This window comes from Rhineura floridana, chromosome 2, assembly GCF_030035675.1.
Source record: "Rhineura floridana isolate rRhiFlo1 chromosome 2, rRhiFlo1.hap2, whole genome shotgun sequence".
Taxonomy (NCBI): Eukaryota; Metazoa; Chordata; class Lepidosauria; order Squamata; family Rhineuridae; genus Rhineura; species Rhineura floridana.
The window spans coordinates 239,394,258-239,411,233 of NC_084481.1; the positions used below are offsets into that span (position 1 = coordinate 239,394,258).

The following is a 16,976-nucleotide window of genomic DNA, read 5'->3' on the forward strand; positions in this document are numbered from 1 at the left end:
GAAGGGGGGCGGGAAAGGCGGGGTGCCGCTGGCAGGAGCCTCCTCTGCGCCCTAAACGGCGGGGGGGGGCGTCCTTCTGGATAGACCCAGGAAACCGTGGGGAAACGTCACACCAGCGCCCCGGATCCCGGCCTCGCGCCGGGGGAAGAAGGGCGCAGCCGCCGGACCGGGCAGTGCCCAGCGGGACTCCCCCCCGGACGGGGAGGGCGCGAGCGCACGGCCCCCGGGCCCCATTCGGAGCTCTCTTCTCTCCCCGCCTCTCGCGCTTGGCGTTCCCTTCCCTTCGCCTCCCGACCCGACCCAGCCCGCCCTCCGGCAGCGGTGCGGGTGCTGCAATGCAGAGCGGAGGAGCGAGCCGCGGCGCTTACCTGCTGCCTCCCGGGGAATCCGACCGACCGCCCGGGGCGCTCCTTCTCCCGCGGCCGCCCTCCTCGTCCCGGTGCCCCGCTCAGCAGCAACGGCCACAGCCGCATCCTAGAGGCGAGAGGCGGCGGCCGACGCGGCTCGGCTCGGCGCCGGAGCGCCCGGCTCGGGGGGCGCGCTCGAGCCGCGCCGCTCGCCCCATGGGCAGCGCGGGGGCGGCGGGAGGCGAGTCCGGCCGCGCGTGACCTTGCCCAGCGCTTGCCAGCCTCCCAATCCCTCGGCGGCTCCAACGCTCCCTCTGCCCGGCTGCGGGAATCCCACCGTGCGCGCGGCGTCCGCCGCTCCCGGTCGCCGCCGGGCCGCCGTCCGGAGCTCCTCCCGCGCCGCCGCCGCCGCCGCCGCCGTTCACATCCCCGCCGAGAGCGGTGGAGCCGGCGCGATGGAGCGGCCACGCCAGGCACCGACTCAGTGCGAGCGGCGGGCGGAGCAGCAGAGACGCAGACCAGCGCCGGCGCCGCCCGCCTCTTTCCGGGCTCCTCCGACCGCGCGCCGGCAAGCCCCGCAGCCCGCCGCCGCCGCCGCGGCCAGCTCCATGCCCGGCGCGCCTACTGCCGCGGAAGGCGAAGGCGCAGCAGCTGCAGGAGGCGGTGGCTGCCGCCCGGCCGAGCCCCGCTCGCCTCGCTGCCGCATGAAGCCTTTCGCGGCGCCGGCGTCTCCTCCGCAGTCAGAAGCGCGCCCGAGTGGCGGAGACTGGAAGCGTCCAGCGCCGGGGGCGGAGGGAGCGGGGGGGGGCGGGGCAGGCGGGCGAGCGGAGAAGCGCCCGCCCGGTTGGGCAGTCCTTCGCTCCGCGGTCGGCCTCAAATAAAGGCGCCCACCGACCAGACGCGCCTCCACTCGGCGGCCGCTGCCGTGGCGGGACGCGCCGAAGGAGCTTCGCGGCTCATGAGGCATGGGGAAGGGGTCGCCCGGCACCACCCATCCTCGGGGCGGCTCGGCGCTGTTCCATGGGTAGCCGCGACGGGGGACGCTTCCCCTCCCCTAAAGAGGGAGGGAGGGAGGCTGCGGGTCACTTCTGGTGCGCTCTCGGGCGGCGAGGAGGGCGGCAGCGTTGCTCCAGAGGCCCCGGATCGATGCCTGAAGCAGGGAAGCTCGGCTGGACGCCCCGTCGAAAGTGGTGGACTCTGGGCAGCCGCCTATCCGGGAGAGCGCGCCTTGCCACAGGGTCGGGCTGGCGGATGGAGGCTTCAGGGACTGCTCCCCGCCCCTCTTCGAAGCCCCTTGGAAGTGGCGCGGGGAAGAGAGCAGCCCCTCCGTCCGCCCAGACGGCTACAGTTCTTCGCTCCCCCGTCCCCCTGCCGTGCGCGCGCTAGCTCGCTTATTTGGGGCTCTGCAGCTCAGGCCGGCGTTTCTTCACTGGAGGTCTACGTTTCTTCACTACGGGGCACGGAGGGCCGAGCTGGGCGGCTGAGAAGAATCTCCGCTCGGGCGAAGAGCGGCCAGTGGGTGGCGCCTCCTCCTCTCTGGCGGGCAGAATGGAGGGAGCTGCGGCATCCTGCACAAGGAAAGGGAGGGGGTCGGGGGTCCAGCCTCTTCGCCGGCAGTGTCGGGCCGGAGGATAGGGCCAGGCCGGATCCTGAAGCGACCTGGTGGCCTTAAGGGGCGAGGCTGCTCCTCTTGCTCAAGCCCAGCTTCCCTTTTGCCTCACAGGCCGACCTTACAGGGGAGCTGTGAGGAACACTGAGGTGTTGCCTCCGAGAAGGGTGGAAAGTTCTGGCAAAGCCCGCTCTGCACCCGAAGGCCCCTCCCGCTGCACTCCTTTCATGCCCTGTGGCTTCACTTCGTCGGGTGCCTTGGGCCCTTCCGTGAGCCAAAGGTGGCCGGTAAATGCAGTGAAGAAATCGAGCCAGAGGGAAAGGTCGAGGCCGCCTGCCTGCCAGCCACTCTTCCGAGGAGCGGCCGGGCCAGGCGGGTCCTTCTGCTTCCGCGGTGGCGGTGTCTCCGCGCCCGGCATCTTATGTGCGGGATCTCCGGGCCTGGCCACGGACGACGCTGTAGTCCGGGCGGTGCCAAGGCTGACAGCCCGCGCGGGCAGCGCAGTGGCCTGCGACTCAAGGGGCCACCCAGCCCTGCAAGGGGCAGCGGCCGGCCACGGCAGGCCTCCCCGAGGCCCAGACATTTCCCCCTGGCCTGGGGCCACTTGTCTGACAGGACTTGCCCTTGGCACTCCCTGACTCAATCCACCTGCAGTGCCCAGCTAGGGGGGAGGGAGGCTCAGCGGTTGGGCTGCCTGTGATGGCTGAATGGGAAGAGGTTAAGTGGTAGGGAATTTGAAGGCACAAAGACTCCTGGGAACTGTAGTTTTCCCTTTGCAGAACAGCAGGTAGCACCCTTAACAAACTACGGTTCCCAGAATGGTGTGGGTGGAATGAAGGGCTGCAGTGAGAGTGAGAGGGGGCTGCTTCTTCAAGAGATGTGGAGACAAACACACAGGGGGGGGGAGTGTATCAGCATCGATTTGCATAGTCACATCTGGGGCAGTAGATGGGGTGACTCACCTGTAGCCCTCCCAATCTTGCTGGACCCCAACTCTTGTCACCCCTTGCCATCGCCCGGCTAGCTGGTGCTGGCCAGAGCAGCAGACCCAGCAAGGCCTGGATGGTGGCAGACGAGCCTCACCTGGAGGAGATTTTAAATCCCACACTTCCTCCTAGAAGGAGCTCAGGGCAGCAAACAAAAACACTCTAAAACACATTAAAACAAAGCATCTTTTTAAAAATAGATTTAAAAACATATTAAAAGCAATTCTAACACAGACGCGCAGACTGGGATAGGTCTCAACCTAAAAGGCTTGTTGGAAGAGGAAGGTCTTAAAAGGCGCCGAAAAGATAGCAGAGATGGCGCCTGCCTAATATTCAAAGGGAGGGAATTCCACAGGGAAGGGGCTGCCACACTAAAGGTCCGTTTCCTATATTGTGCAGAACGAACCTCCTGATAAGATGGCATCTGCAGGAGGCCCTCACCTGCAGAGCACAGTGATCGACTGGGTATCTAAGGGGTAAGAAGGTCTTTCAGGTGTGCTGGTCCTGAGCTGTATAGGGCTTTGTACACCAGAACTAGAACCTTGAACTTGGCTTGGACTCTGCGTCTGTCCACTCTTGATGCTTGTCTGTATTCTGAGCTGAGTGCAAGCCGTCCCACAAGACCTAGAAGTTCTTCTTCAGCTCAGAATGCTAAATGACTGTCAGCACTAAGCACAGCAGGTGCCCAAGCCCAGTGGCACGTTTGAGACAGGCACAGATGTTTGTTGAGCTTAACACCTTGAAGCTGCTGTGAAATGACCCAAAACATTTAGGTCAGGGGTGAGGAACCTTTGGCCTTCCAGGTGTTGCTCAACTACACCTCCCATCAGCTCCAGCAAGTGTGGGAAAGGCCCAGAAAGATGTCTGTTGTAGTTCAGCAGCACCAGGTGTAGGTGCAGGGAGCAAAGGTTTCCCACACCTGATTTAGATCGTCAGCTTGTAGTGGTGAGTGGGCTTGTGTGTTCCAGTGAACCCTGTGAGCGATGCTGTTGGGAGTCATGTACTCTCAGCAGGGTCACCCATAGCAGTAAAGTCAAGGGAGAGGAACCAGACAAAGAACAATCCAAGAATGTCCTCAATGGCAGAACAGGCGGAGGATAACAATCAACGGCTGTGAAGGCAGATGAAGGCTGCAGCAGATAAAAGACTTCCAATCGTCGTGGTATCCATGCCATTGGATCAAAGCCTTTTTTCTGTCAAGATTGTGTGTTGATCATCGTGCACCGATCTCCCCACATAAAACAAATTCACGCACAGGCGTCTTCCAACCAAATCCATCTGGAAACCTATGTCCTCACAGTGAGACCTGTGTGGATCCAGAATTGGCCTCCACAGTCACTTATGGACCCACTGTTAAAGACCTTATCTTGGAAGACAATCTTACTCGGTCCGATCGCCAATGAATGAATGAGATGGACCCATCATTTATAAGCAATACTGCTGCAGTGTTGACAAATAAACTGGGAGATGGTCTGAGCCACGGAATTGCAGCCTTTTCATTCACCACATTAGTTGTGCCTGGAGGCATCATTTAACCATTGATGAGTAATAGTAATTGATAGGTTCTCCTTGCCTGACCAGAGCTGAGCCTGTCTTCACAAATGCACCGCTGCAGTCTGAACTGGCATGGAGGTTGGGGTCATGGCTGATAGCTCAATGAAACTGTCATCCCAGTCTGCAGCAGCCAGGAAAAGGCAGACTTGGTGCTAGGGATTGTTAGGAAAGTGAACCTGCCAATACTGTAACGCCTTTGGACAATTGTGGTGTGGTCCTGGCTGCCCTGTCTAAATACAAAGTAGAGCTGGAAATGGAGAGCAACCAAACATGATCAAAAGGCTGGAGGAATTTCCCTGTTTTTATTATTTATTTATTAAAGTATTTATAGGCCACACTTTTCATAGAGCATATCAAGACGACTTACAACATACAAAGGCATAAAAAATTAAAAACAATAGAAATAGATGCCTGAAAGAGAGAAGGGATGGTTCCTGCCAAACCTCTAGTGGTAGGGAGTTCCACAGGGCAGGGCCTGCCACACCAAAGGCTCAGTCCTTGGTGGAGGCCAACTGAACCTCAGGGGCCATGTGGGGGACCACCAAGCGTGTCCCATCGGAAGATCTCAGTGATCGAGATGGAACATCAGGCGATCCTGAAGGCACTTTGGGGCCAAGTTGTTTAGGGCTTTGTGAGTTAACAAAAGTACCTTGATCCTGGCCCGGTAGCAAATTGGCTGCCAGTGCAGCTCTTCCAGCAGCGGGGTAACAGGTTGCCAGTGACCTGCTCCTGTGAGCAGTCTGGCTGCTGCATTCTGCACTAGTTGCAGCTTCCAGGCCGGATGCAAGGGCAGTCCCACATAAAGTGTGTTACAGTAATCACATCTTGAGGTTACCAATGCACCATTCCTGGAACATGATACCACAGTGGTCAGGTATCATAGTCCAGGAACGGTCACAGTTGGTATACCAGCCAAAGCTGGCAGAAAGCACTCCTGCACCCAGAGCTCACTTGGGCCTCTGAGCACAGAGTTGGGTCAACGAGTACCCCCAAACTTCATACCTGCTTCTTCAGAGGGAGCACAACCCCATCCATTGAAGGCAGTTGATCTGTCTCCCAGACACAGGAACCACCCATCTACAAGGCCTGAGTCTTTCCAGGATTCAAGCTCAGCTTATTGACCCTCATCCAGTCCACCGCTGCATCCAGGCACCGGTCCAAGGCTTGCAAGGCCTCTCCTGACTCAGCTGAAATGGAGAAACAGACCTGGGTATCATCAGTGGACTGATGGCACCTTGCTCCAAATGACCTCTCCCAGTGGCTTCATATAGATGCTGAAAAGTACTGGGGACAAGATAGTACTCTGTGGCGCTCCACAATGTAAACACCAGGGGGCAGAGGAGTACTCTCTGGATGTGACCCTGCAGGTGTGAACAGAGCCACCAGTGCCCACCCCACAGAGCTCGCCCGGAAGAACCGCACAGTCAATGGTATCAAAAGCCACTGCGTTTCCAGTATCGTGTGTTGACACACCTCGTTAGTTCATTCTTGTACTGCTATGCCGCTCTTCAGTCCAAAAGGGTTCCCAAAGTGGCTTATAAAATATATAAGCCATTTTTAAAACTGAAAAAGCAGAGCAGGTGCTATCCCACCTTTGAAAGGCCTGGGCATCTGTCTCAGTCACCAAAGAAGCCAGGCAGTGTGGGCACCTGGCCAGCCTATTGGGGGCCGGAGTTCCAGAGCAAGCACATCACAACCAGAAGGTCCTTGTCCCTGGTGAGCACTCGTCTCACCTCTGATGGCTGGGGGAGGAGAAATGACCTTGAAGAGGTCCTCTCAGGACTAGGTTGATGGGGGAGAGAATAGCAGCCCTCCTAGTATCATGGTCCCAAACTGCTCAGGGTTTTAAAGGTAAAGCCAGCATTGGGAGTTGTGTTTGTACATGGACTGGAAGTTGTTTTAACGTGAGAAAGAAAATAGTCTAGCCACTATATTTTGAACCTACTGTACTCTCCAAGTGGTCTCCAAAGGCAGACCCACATATGACACATGATGTCCATCTAATCTGGAGGTTACCTTGGATGGATTCCTGCATTGGGCAGGGAGTTGGACTTGAGGGGGTTGGACTCGATGGCCTTATAGGCCCCTTCCAACTCTACTGTTCTATGATTCTATGAACTCTAGCCAACCTGCCTCTGTCTGGGAGGTGGTGGGGTGTGACGGGTAACTCAGCAACCTCGACTGCTCGAAGAAGGTGCTGTGTGTCACAAAGGGCACTTTGGCATCAAACAGCAACACCAAATTGATTGTGAAATTGATCCTTCTTCCAAAATGAGCTGAGCACCACTTCCCGGGTCAGACAAACAGCCCAAGCGGCAATAACTCAGCCTTACCATGATTGAACGTCTGGCCTCCATCCAGTCATATACTGATTCTAGACTTAAATTCAGTACTCCATCTGAATTAAATGAAATGAAAAAAGGTGGACTTGGGTTTCATCAGCACACACCCCAAATCCCAGAATGCCCATTCCATGCAGATGTGGGAACAGCCAGAGGACAGAATGGGAGCTTGCAGGAGCCCAGAATGTTAATTGCAATGGGCCAGGACAATTGCCCCCCAGCAAGCACCCCCTTCTGGAAATGGGCAGGTGTGGATCCACAGCAACACAGCGCCTCTGACCCCATTCCATCCCAGGCAGCCTGTCCTGACAGATGCCATGATCTCCAGTATTGAAAGCATCCAAGAGAATTAACGGCCACGTCTCCACACTTCCCCTGGATTAGGTCATTCAACAAGGTGAGCAGAATTGTTTCAGTACCAAACTCCCTGCTTGATGCTATAGCACCTGCTTTCATGCATAAGGTCCCAGGTAGGGGTGGGAATGATCCCTCCCACCTGAAATCCTGGGCAGCCACACTACTGAGTTAAATGAACCAAAGGTCTGACTCCCTATAAAGGCATCTTCCAAGGCTCATAATGCGCCCGATGGCAGCTGCCTGCCTCTCTGTGGTGAGCTGTTCCTGTCATGTACAGCATGACTCATCACGCAAAACAGTTTCCTTCACATCACCGCAGACATAGATGAATGGAGGGAGCACAAAGAAGATCAACAGATCTGTGCGGTGAACATGCTAGCAGCCCCCTGTGATGACAGTGAGCATCCATCCTGTGGGCAGTGATTTGAAATGTTCTCCCTCTCCCCTGCCCACCCCTCAAGCAGCCATGTGGTATTCAGGCCAGCTCTGAGAAAAGTGTTGTGTTGGCAAGGTGTGCTTGCCCTCAGCAACCTGTACTTTTCAACTTGTTCATTAATGACCTAGAATTAGGAGTGAGCAGTGAAGTGGCCAAGTTTGCTGACGATACTAAATTGTTCAGGGTTGTTAAAACAAAAAGGGATTGTGAAGAGCTCCAAAAAGATCTCTCCAAACTGAGTGAATGGGCGGAAAAATGGCAAATCCAATTCAATATAAACAAGTGTAAAATTATGCATATTGGAGCAAAAAATGGCAAATGCAATTCAATATAAACAAGTGTAAAATTATGCATATTGGAGCAAAAAATCTGAATTTCACATATACGCTCATGGGGTCTGAACTGGCGGTGACCGACCAGGAGAGAGACCTTGGGGTTGTAGTGGACAGCACGATGAAAATGTCGACCCAGTGTGCGGCAGCTGTGAAAAAGGCAAATTCCATGCTAGCAATAATTAGGAAAGGTATTGAAAATAAAACAGCCGATATCATAATGCCGTTGTATAAATCTATGGTGCGGCCGCATTTGGAATACTGTGTACAGTTCTGGTCGCCTCATCTCAAAAAGGATATTCTAGGGTTGGAAAAGGTTCAGAAGAGGGCAACCAGAATGATCATGGGGATGGAGCGACTCCCTTACGAGGAAAGGTTGCAGCATTTGGGGCTTTTTAGTTTAGAGAAAAGAACATAAGAACATAAGAACATAAGAAGACCCGGCTGGATCAGGCCAGTGGCCCATCTAGTCCAGCATCCTGTTCTCACAGTGGCCAACCAGGTGCCTGGGGGAAGCCCGCAAGCAGGACCTGAGTGCAAGAACACTCTCCCCTCCTGAGGCTTCCGGCAACTGGTTTTCAGAAGCATGCTGCCTCTGACTAGGGTGGCAGAGCACAGCCATCATGGCTAGTAGCCACTGATAGCCCTGTCCTCCATGAATTTGTCTAATCTTCTTTTAAAGCCATCCAAGCTGGTGGCAATTACTGCATCTTGTGGGAGCAAATTCCATAGTTTAACTATGCGCTGAGTAAAGAAGTACTTCCTTTTGTCTGTCCTGAATCTTCCAACATTCAGCTTCTTTGAATGTCCACAAGTTCTAGTATTATGAGAAAAGGGAGAAAAACTTTTCTCTATCCACTTTCTCAATGCCATGCATAATTTTATACACTTCTATCATGTCTCCTCTGACCCGCCTTTTCTCTAAACTAAAGAGCCCCAAATGCTGCAACCTTTCCTCATAAGGGAGTCGCTCCATCCCCTTGATCATTCTGGTTGCCCTCCTCTGAACCTTCTCCAACTCTATAATATCCTTTTTGAGATGAAGCGACCAGAACTGTGCACAGTATTCCAAATGTGGCAGCACCATAGATTTATACAACGGCATTATAGCGGCTGTTTTATTTTCAATACCTTTCCTAATTATCGCTAGCATGGAATTTGCCTTTTTCACAGCTGCCGCACACTGGGTTGACATTTTCATCGTGCTGTCCACTACAACCCCGAGGTCTCTCTCCTGGTCGGTCACCGCCAGTTCAGACCCCATGAGCGTATATGTGAAATTAAGATTTTTTGCTCCAATATGCATAATTTTACACTTGTTTATATTGAATTGCATTTGCCATTTTTCTGCCCATTCACTCAGTTTGGAGAGGTCCTTTTGGAGCTCTTCACAATCCCTTTTTATTTTAACAACCCTGAACAATTTAGTGTCATCAGCAAACTTGGCCACTTCACTGCTTACTCCCAATTCTAGGCCATTAATGAACAAGTTGAAAAGTACAGGTCCCAATACTGATCCTTAAGGGACTCCACTTTCTACAGCCCTCCATTGGGAGAACTGTCCATTTATTCCTACTCTCTGCTTTCTGCTTCTTAACCAATTCCTTATCCACAAGAGGACCTCTCCTCTTATTCCATGACTGCTAAGCTTCCTCAGAAGTCTTTGGTGAGGTACCTTGTCAAACGCTTTTTGAAAGTCTAAGTACACTATGTCCACTGGATCACCTCTATCTATATGCTTGTTGACACTCTCAAAGAATTCTAATAGGTTACTGAGACAGGACTTTCCCTTGCAGAAGCCATGCTGGCTCTGCTTCAGCAAGTAGTTGGACCCTAAGTCATTTTGGGGTTTATATGTTAGTCAACACCTTGGGAATTAGGCCTGGTAACAAATGAACAGCCCAGTTTGTGTGGGATCAATGTTATATGATCTCTTCTTGTTGCACCACTCAGAACTGGTGCTGCTGCATTATACTTTACTGGAATGTACCAGCGCCTAGAGGCATCTGAACATACTAGTGTGTCGCACATCATAGGTTAGGGCCTTGGGAAGTGGGAGACTGGCCTGGTCCAAGGTGAACTGTGCCATCCTTTATTCACCACAGAAGTTCTGAATGCTTCTCTGTGTGCATATGATGTAGATATGGGTACGGAGCCTCATGGAAACTGCAGGTCTTTGTAGGCCTATAAATACTGGGAGATGTATGGAATGAAACAGACCTTTCAACAGATCAACAGTAAGTCATCCCTTATATCTTTGGGCTGGATGCGCATTTAGAATTTCTGATTGTACCAATGTTGTGAGCTTTATGGGAAGTTTGTGACATATTCTGTTTTGTTATGGCCAGAATTGTATTTGTAATTGTGTAAACAGATTAAAAATAAAAGGCGGGTCAGAGGAGACATGATAGAAGTGTATAAAATTATGCATGGCATTGAGAAAGTGGATAGAGAAAAGTTCTTCTCCCTCTCTCATAATACTAGAACTCGTGGACATTCAAAGAAGCTGAATGTTGGAAGATTCAGGACAGACAAAAGGAAGTACTTCTTTACTCAGCGCATAGTTAAACTATGGAATTTGCTCCCACAAGATGCAGTAATGGCCACCAGCTTGGACGGCTTTAAAAGAAGATTAGACAAATTCATGGAGGACAGGGCTATCAATGGCTACTAGTCATGATGGCTGTGCTCTGCCACCCTAGTCAGAGGCAGCATTCTTCTGAAAACCAGTTGCCGGAAGCCTCAGGAGGGGAGAGTGTTCTTGCACTCGGGTCCTGCTTGCGGGCTTCCCCCAGGCACCTGGTTGGCCACTGTGAGAACAGGATGCTGGACTAGATGGGCCACTGGCCTGATCCAGCAGGCTCTTCTTATGTTCTTATGTTCGGCTCATAGGAGACGCATCTGCAAGCCCAGCTCAGGGTCAGTCCTCCTTAACTGAGTTAACCCCCCGTCATTAACCAAAATGGAGACAAAAATCGGAAGAAGGCTAGGAGTGGGGAGGGCAGCTGTGAGAGAACTAGAAAAGGTCCTCAAATGCAAAGATGTATCACTGAACACTAAAGTCAGGATCATTCAGACCATGGTATTCCCAATCTCTACGTATGGATGTGAAAGTTGGACAGTGAAAAAGGCGGATAAGAGAAAAATCAACTCATTTGAAATGTGTTGGAGGAGAGCTTTGTGCATACCATGGACTGCAAAAAAGACAAATAATTGGGTGTTAGAACAAATTAAACCAGAACCATCACTAGAAGCTAAAATGATGAAACTGAGGTTATCATACTTTGGACTCATCATGAGAAGACATGATTCACTAGAAAAGACAATAATGCTGGGAAAAACAGTAGGGAGCAGAAAAAGAGGAAGGCCAAACAAGAGATGGATTGATTCCATAAAGGAAGCCACAGACCTGAACTTACAAGATCTGAACAGGGTGGTTCATGACAGATGCTTTTGGAGGTCGCTGATTCATAGGGTTGCCATAAGTCACAGTCGAAGGCACATAACAACAAGTCTCCCTGAAGCCCAGTAGCTGGATTATACTGTAAGCATTTTGGGGCAGAGACTATCCAAATCTCTAACCCTGCCTGAACATATTGACTATGGAAGATGTAGATATTTTCTCCCAAAGTTTGTATTGTTCACAAGTCAGCCAAATGGATGTGGAGCGCTGGTAGCCAAAGTGGATTGAAGGAAGCCAACTCAGTAGTCTTGCCATGCTGAACTTTGCAGGCACCCAGGGGCAGGAAGACTTCTCATGGCTTCTGGCTGCCCCTGGAGGTCAGGGGTGCAAGCCAGCCCCTCACCTGCATTCCAGAGATGAAAAGGCTGAGGGCCCACAAACACTTTCGCTCACCTGGCAAGCAGGCGCATGTTTCTGTAAAGCTTGAGTCGGTTTGGGTGCAATTTTAGCTACATAATCCATGCTATCTATGGGGGTATTCATAATCAAGGGCCATCTTTCTTTACCCACCAATGAGAGTCTAATCCTATGGGAGCGGGAGCGGGACCAGCCTCCTCTCTCAGGTGGGGTTATGGGGCAGGTAGCAGAGGGTGGGGGCTGGAGTGGGAACAGGCATCACCTGGACTAAAGCAGCCTCATCCAGGCACTTTGAGGATTCTTCCTACAAAGTCTTCAGTGTTGCGTTCGCATGAGGACACACAAAAACCGATTGCTCCACTTCCTGGAGGATGAGGCTATCAGTGCTTACGAGCCACAACGGCTATGTTCTTCAACTGCAACTGAATGGAAACAAAAGTAAAGAGATGCATGTTGGAGCAAAATGTCTTAATTTCACATATACGCTCATAGGGTCAGAACTGGCAGTATCTGACAAGGAAGGAGACCTCGGGGCAGGGCTGCCCCAGGCATGCCAGGGCCCTTGGGCACAAGCCTGCCCTGGGCCCCAGCGCTCCCCTTCCATGATTTGTGGCAGGATCGCTGCCACATATCGCAGGGCGGGAGGTTTGGAGCCCCCGCCATTGCCTCGCTCAACCTAACTGTCTCGGCTGAGTTATGCGGCTGCGCACGCAGGGACACCCTTAACCAAGACGGCAACCAAGGTTTCCCTAAGGGGCTGAAGCCTCTGCCGCTGTCTTGGCTGATGGCGCATGCCATCTTGGTTAAGGGGAGCACTGCATGTGCTGCGCATGCAGCCACACAACACAGCCAAGAAAGGTAGGTTGAGCAAGGCAATGGTGGGGGCTCCAAAGCTCCCGCCCTGCGATACGCAGCAGTGATCCTGCTGCAAATCATGGAAGGGGAGTGGAGGGGCCCCTGTAGTCCCAGGGGCCCTTGCCCAGGGCCCCACCTGGCCACCCTTTGGAGCTGGCCCTGCCTTGGGGTCACTGTGGACACTCCATGAAGATGTCAACCCAGTGAATGGAAGCTGTGAAAAAGGCAAAATCCATGAATCACCCATGCTAGGTGATTATTAAGAAAGGTATTAAAAATAAAATTGCTGATACCATAATGCCGTTATACCAGTCTATGGTGCAGCCACATTTGGAATACCATGGACAGTTCTGGTCACCTCTCCTCAAAAAAGGTTCAGAAAGGGGCAGCCAGAATGATCAAGGGGATGGAGCGACTCCCCTATGAGGAAAGGTTGCAGAATTTGGGGCTTTTTAGTTTAGAGGAAAGGAGAGCCAGAGGCGACATGATAGAAGTGTATAAAATTGTGCATGGCATTGAGAAAGTGGGTAAATGCTTTCCTCCCTCTCTCATAACACTAGAACCTGTGGACATTCAATGAAGCTGAATGCCTGAAGATTCAGGAAAGGCACAGTGTGAACTATGGAATTCGCTGCCACAAGAGGCACTCATGGCCACCAACTTGGATGGCTTTAAAAGAGAATTAGATTCATGGAGGAAAAGGCTATCAGTGGCTACTAGCCATGATGGCTGTGCTCTGCCTCGACAGTCGAAAGTGGTCTGCTTCTGAGTACCAGTAGCTGGAAACCGCAGGTTGGTCTTTGCCCTCAGATCCCGCTGGTGGGCTTCCCTTTGGGGCATGTGGTTGACCACTGCGAGGACAGGATGCTGGCTGAGATGGGCTATTGGCCTGATCCAGCAGGCTCTCCTGATGTTCTGCCTCCACTCCCAGAGGCAGCAACTCTTTCCATACTAGTTGCTGGGCACTGTGAGTGGGGAGAGCCCTGGGGCACTCAGGTCCGGCTTGTGAGCTTCCTAGAGGCATCTGACTGACCTCGGGAAGAAGGATGCTGGCAACACGGCCCAACTGATGTTCCTGCATTTTCAAACAAGACTTCTTTTTGTCTCTGATGCAATAACATCCTGTGGCTGGCCATACAGGTATCATAGAATCATAGAATAGTAGAGTTGGAAGGGGCCTATAAGGCCATCAAGTCCAACCCCCTGCTCAATCCAAATCAAAGCATTTCCGACAGATGGTGTCCAGCTGCCTCTTGCATGCCTCCAGTGACAGGGAGCCCACGACCTCTCTAGGTAATTGGCTCCATTGTCATATGGCTCTAACAGGAAGTTTTTCCTGATGTCCAGTTGAAATCTGGCTTCCTGCAAATTAAGCCCATTATTTCATGTCCTACACTCTGCGACGATCGAGAAGAGATCCCAGCCCTCCTCTGTATGACAACCTTTCATGTACTTGAAGAGTGCCATCATATCTCCCCCCAGTCTTCTCTTCTCCAGGCTAAACAGGCCCAGTTCTTTCAGTCTCTCCTCATAGGGATTGGTTTCCAGTCCCCTGATCAACCTTGCTGCCCTCCTCTGAACTTGTTCCAGTTTGTCTGCATCCTTCTTGATGTGTGGAGACCAGAACTGGATGCAGTATTCAAGATGAGGCCTAACCAGTGCTGAATAGAGGGGAACTAATACTTCACGCAATTTGGAAACTATACTTCTGTTAATGCAGTCTAATATAGCATTTGCCTTTTTTGCAGCCACATCACACTGTTGGCTCATATTTAGCTTGTGATCAATGACAATTCCAAGATGTCATATTGCTGAGCCAAGTATCCCCCATCTTATAACTCTGCATTCGATTTCTTTTTCCGAAATGTAGACCTTTGTTGGAAGATTCAGGACAGACAAAAGGAAGTACTTCTTTACTCAGCGCATAGTTAAACTATGGAATTTGCTCCCACAAGATGCAGTAATGGCCACCAGCTTGGATGGCTTTAAAAGAAGATTAGACAAATTCATGGAGGACAGGGCTATCAATGGCTACTAGCCATGATGGCTGTGCTGTGCCACCCTAGTCAGAGGCAGCATGCTTCTGAAAACCAGTTGCCGGAAGCCTCAGGAGGGGAGAGTGTTCTTGCACTCGGGTCCTGCTTGCGGGCTTCCCCCAGGCACCTGGTTGGCCACTGTGAGAACAGGATGCTGGACTAGATGGGCCACTGGCCTGATCCAGCAGGCTCTTCTTATGTTCTTATGTTCTAGGGTCGCTTGCCATGGAACCATACTTACAATTGTTCTGAGTTTATTGAAATCAGCTTTCCTGAAGTTCAGGGTGCGCATATGGCTACTCTCAGCTTTTGCTTCTGTTAAAATCAAGAATTCAAGTATGGTGTGGTCACTTTCCCCCAGAGTTCCCATAACTGCCACTTCATCCACCAAATCATCTCTATTGGTTAGAATCAAATCCAGGATAGCTGATCCTCTGGTTGCTTCCTCCACCTTCTGTAGGAGAAAGTTATCTCCAACACGTCAGAAATTTCTTGGAGGTGCCGTGTTTGGCAGAATTTGTCTCCCAACAGATATCGGGATAATTGAAGTCCCCCATTTTACTGCATCATGCCTTCTCAAAACATTGGCAATTTGCTTTTCAAAAGTTACATTCTCATCTTCTCCTTGATTGGGTGGTTGGTAGTAGACTCCAAGCACCACATTCCTTTTGTTACTTGCCCCATTAATTTTAATCCAGATACTCTTGGTGGAGCTACCAAGCTCATCTCGCTGTATTTCTGTGCAGGGATATATATTTTTAACATATAATGCAACTCCACCTCCCCTTTTATTCCTTCTGTTCTTCTTGAACAAGTTATATCCTTCAATTGCTGTATTCCAGTCATGGGAGTCGTCCCACCAAGCTTCAGTTATACCTATCAAGTCATAATTGCCCTCCTGTATTTAGAGTTCAAGTTGGTCCTGCTTGTTTCCCATGCTCTGCGCATTAGTATAGAGACATCGAAGACCATGTGATTTATGGCTTGGCTTCCTTACTACATTTTTCTGAGGACTGTTACTGGGCCCTATTAGAGCCGAACTCTCTGGTCCCGCTACTGTGCATAAGCCTTCATCAGTCGTTACCACCAAGTTTACGTCTCCCTCCCCTTTAGGATTCAATTTAAAGCTCTCCTGATGAACTTTTCCATGCTGTGGCCAAACACATTCTTCCCAGTCCTTGTGAAATGCAACCATCACTTGCCAGCAGTCCATCTTCCAGGAACCATAGCCCATGGTTCCAGAATCCAAATCTCTCACATCTGCACCACCCTTTGTAGCCATTCATTCACACGGAGTGTTTTTCTTTCCCTTTCTACTCCTCTTCTAAGTACTGGAAGGATGGATGAAAAAACTATCTGGGCCCCAAAGTCCTTGAGTTTCCTTCCCAGAGCTTCATAGTCTGATGTAATTTCTTCATAGCTCCATTTGGCAGTATCATTTGTTCCTACATATGTATATATACATATGACCATTTTAAAGTGCTACTCACCAGAGCAGTCTGACATTGCTCTTCAAGAGAAACAGAGCCCTGGTACCCCTTTTCATCTGGAGCAAAGGGGTGCATCTGCCCAGATCTTCCTGCTTGATGGATCTGCAGCACCTGTTTGTGCATGAGCCCAAGTGGAAACCCCTTTCAAAGCCTACTTCTCTGGTCCTTAGAATCCTAGAATGGGGTTGGTCTGGATGGCCTTAGAGGCCCCTTCCAACTCTACTATTCTATGATTTCATTTTTTTTAATAATTTTTATTCAAATTTTTCCAAAAACAAACAAAACAAAGTCAAAAAGACATAACAATACAACAACAAAAAATAAAAATAAAATAGTTGACTTCCGATTTGTCGCAGATCAGCTATAAGTATATAATATACATCAAACCTGTCCCTTAATGTATACATACAGAATCCCTTTTCTCCATAAGCTGTCTTAATTAATCGTCACATCCCAGTATCATCATTTTATTTTGATCTTTCAACAAAAAGTCTAAGAGAGGCTTCCATTCCTTAAGAAATGTATCTGTCGATTTTTCTCTAAGTAAACATGTCAATTTATCCATTTCTACTAAGTCCATTAATTTCAATAGCCATTCTTCCATTGTTGGTGTTGATTCCATTTTCCACTTTTGTGCATATAATAATCTTGCTGCCGTAATCATATACAATATTATTCTTCCATATTTCTTTTCTATTTGTTTATCCATAAAACCCAATAAAAAAAATTCTGGTTTTGACTGAATATTTATCTTTAGAATTTTTTGCATCTTCCTACCTATCTGTGCCCAAAATGATTTTGCCTTTTTACAC

At 50.8% G+C, this 16,976-nt stretch overlaps 1 protein-coding gene across 4 annotated transcripts in view; it reads right to left on the reverse strand.

Annotated features, from left to right (window-relative positions):
* The window catches only part of LRFN5 (leucine rich repeat and fibronectin type III domain containing 5), a 100,975-nt gene extending 99,850 nt beyond the window's left edge, over positions 1-1,125 (reverse strand). For all 4 annotated transcript variants that reach the window (XM_061612664.1, XM_061612665.1, XM_061612663.1 and 1 more), the window contains exon 1: positions 369-1,125. The gene's annotated coding sequence lies outside the window, so the exon portion shown is untranslated. The remainder of the gene's footprint in view (positions 1-368) is intronic.
* Between the last annotated feature and the right edge of the window lie 15,851 nt (positions 1,126-16,976).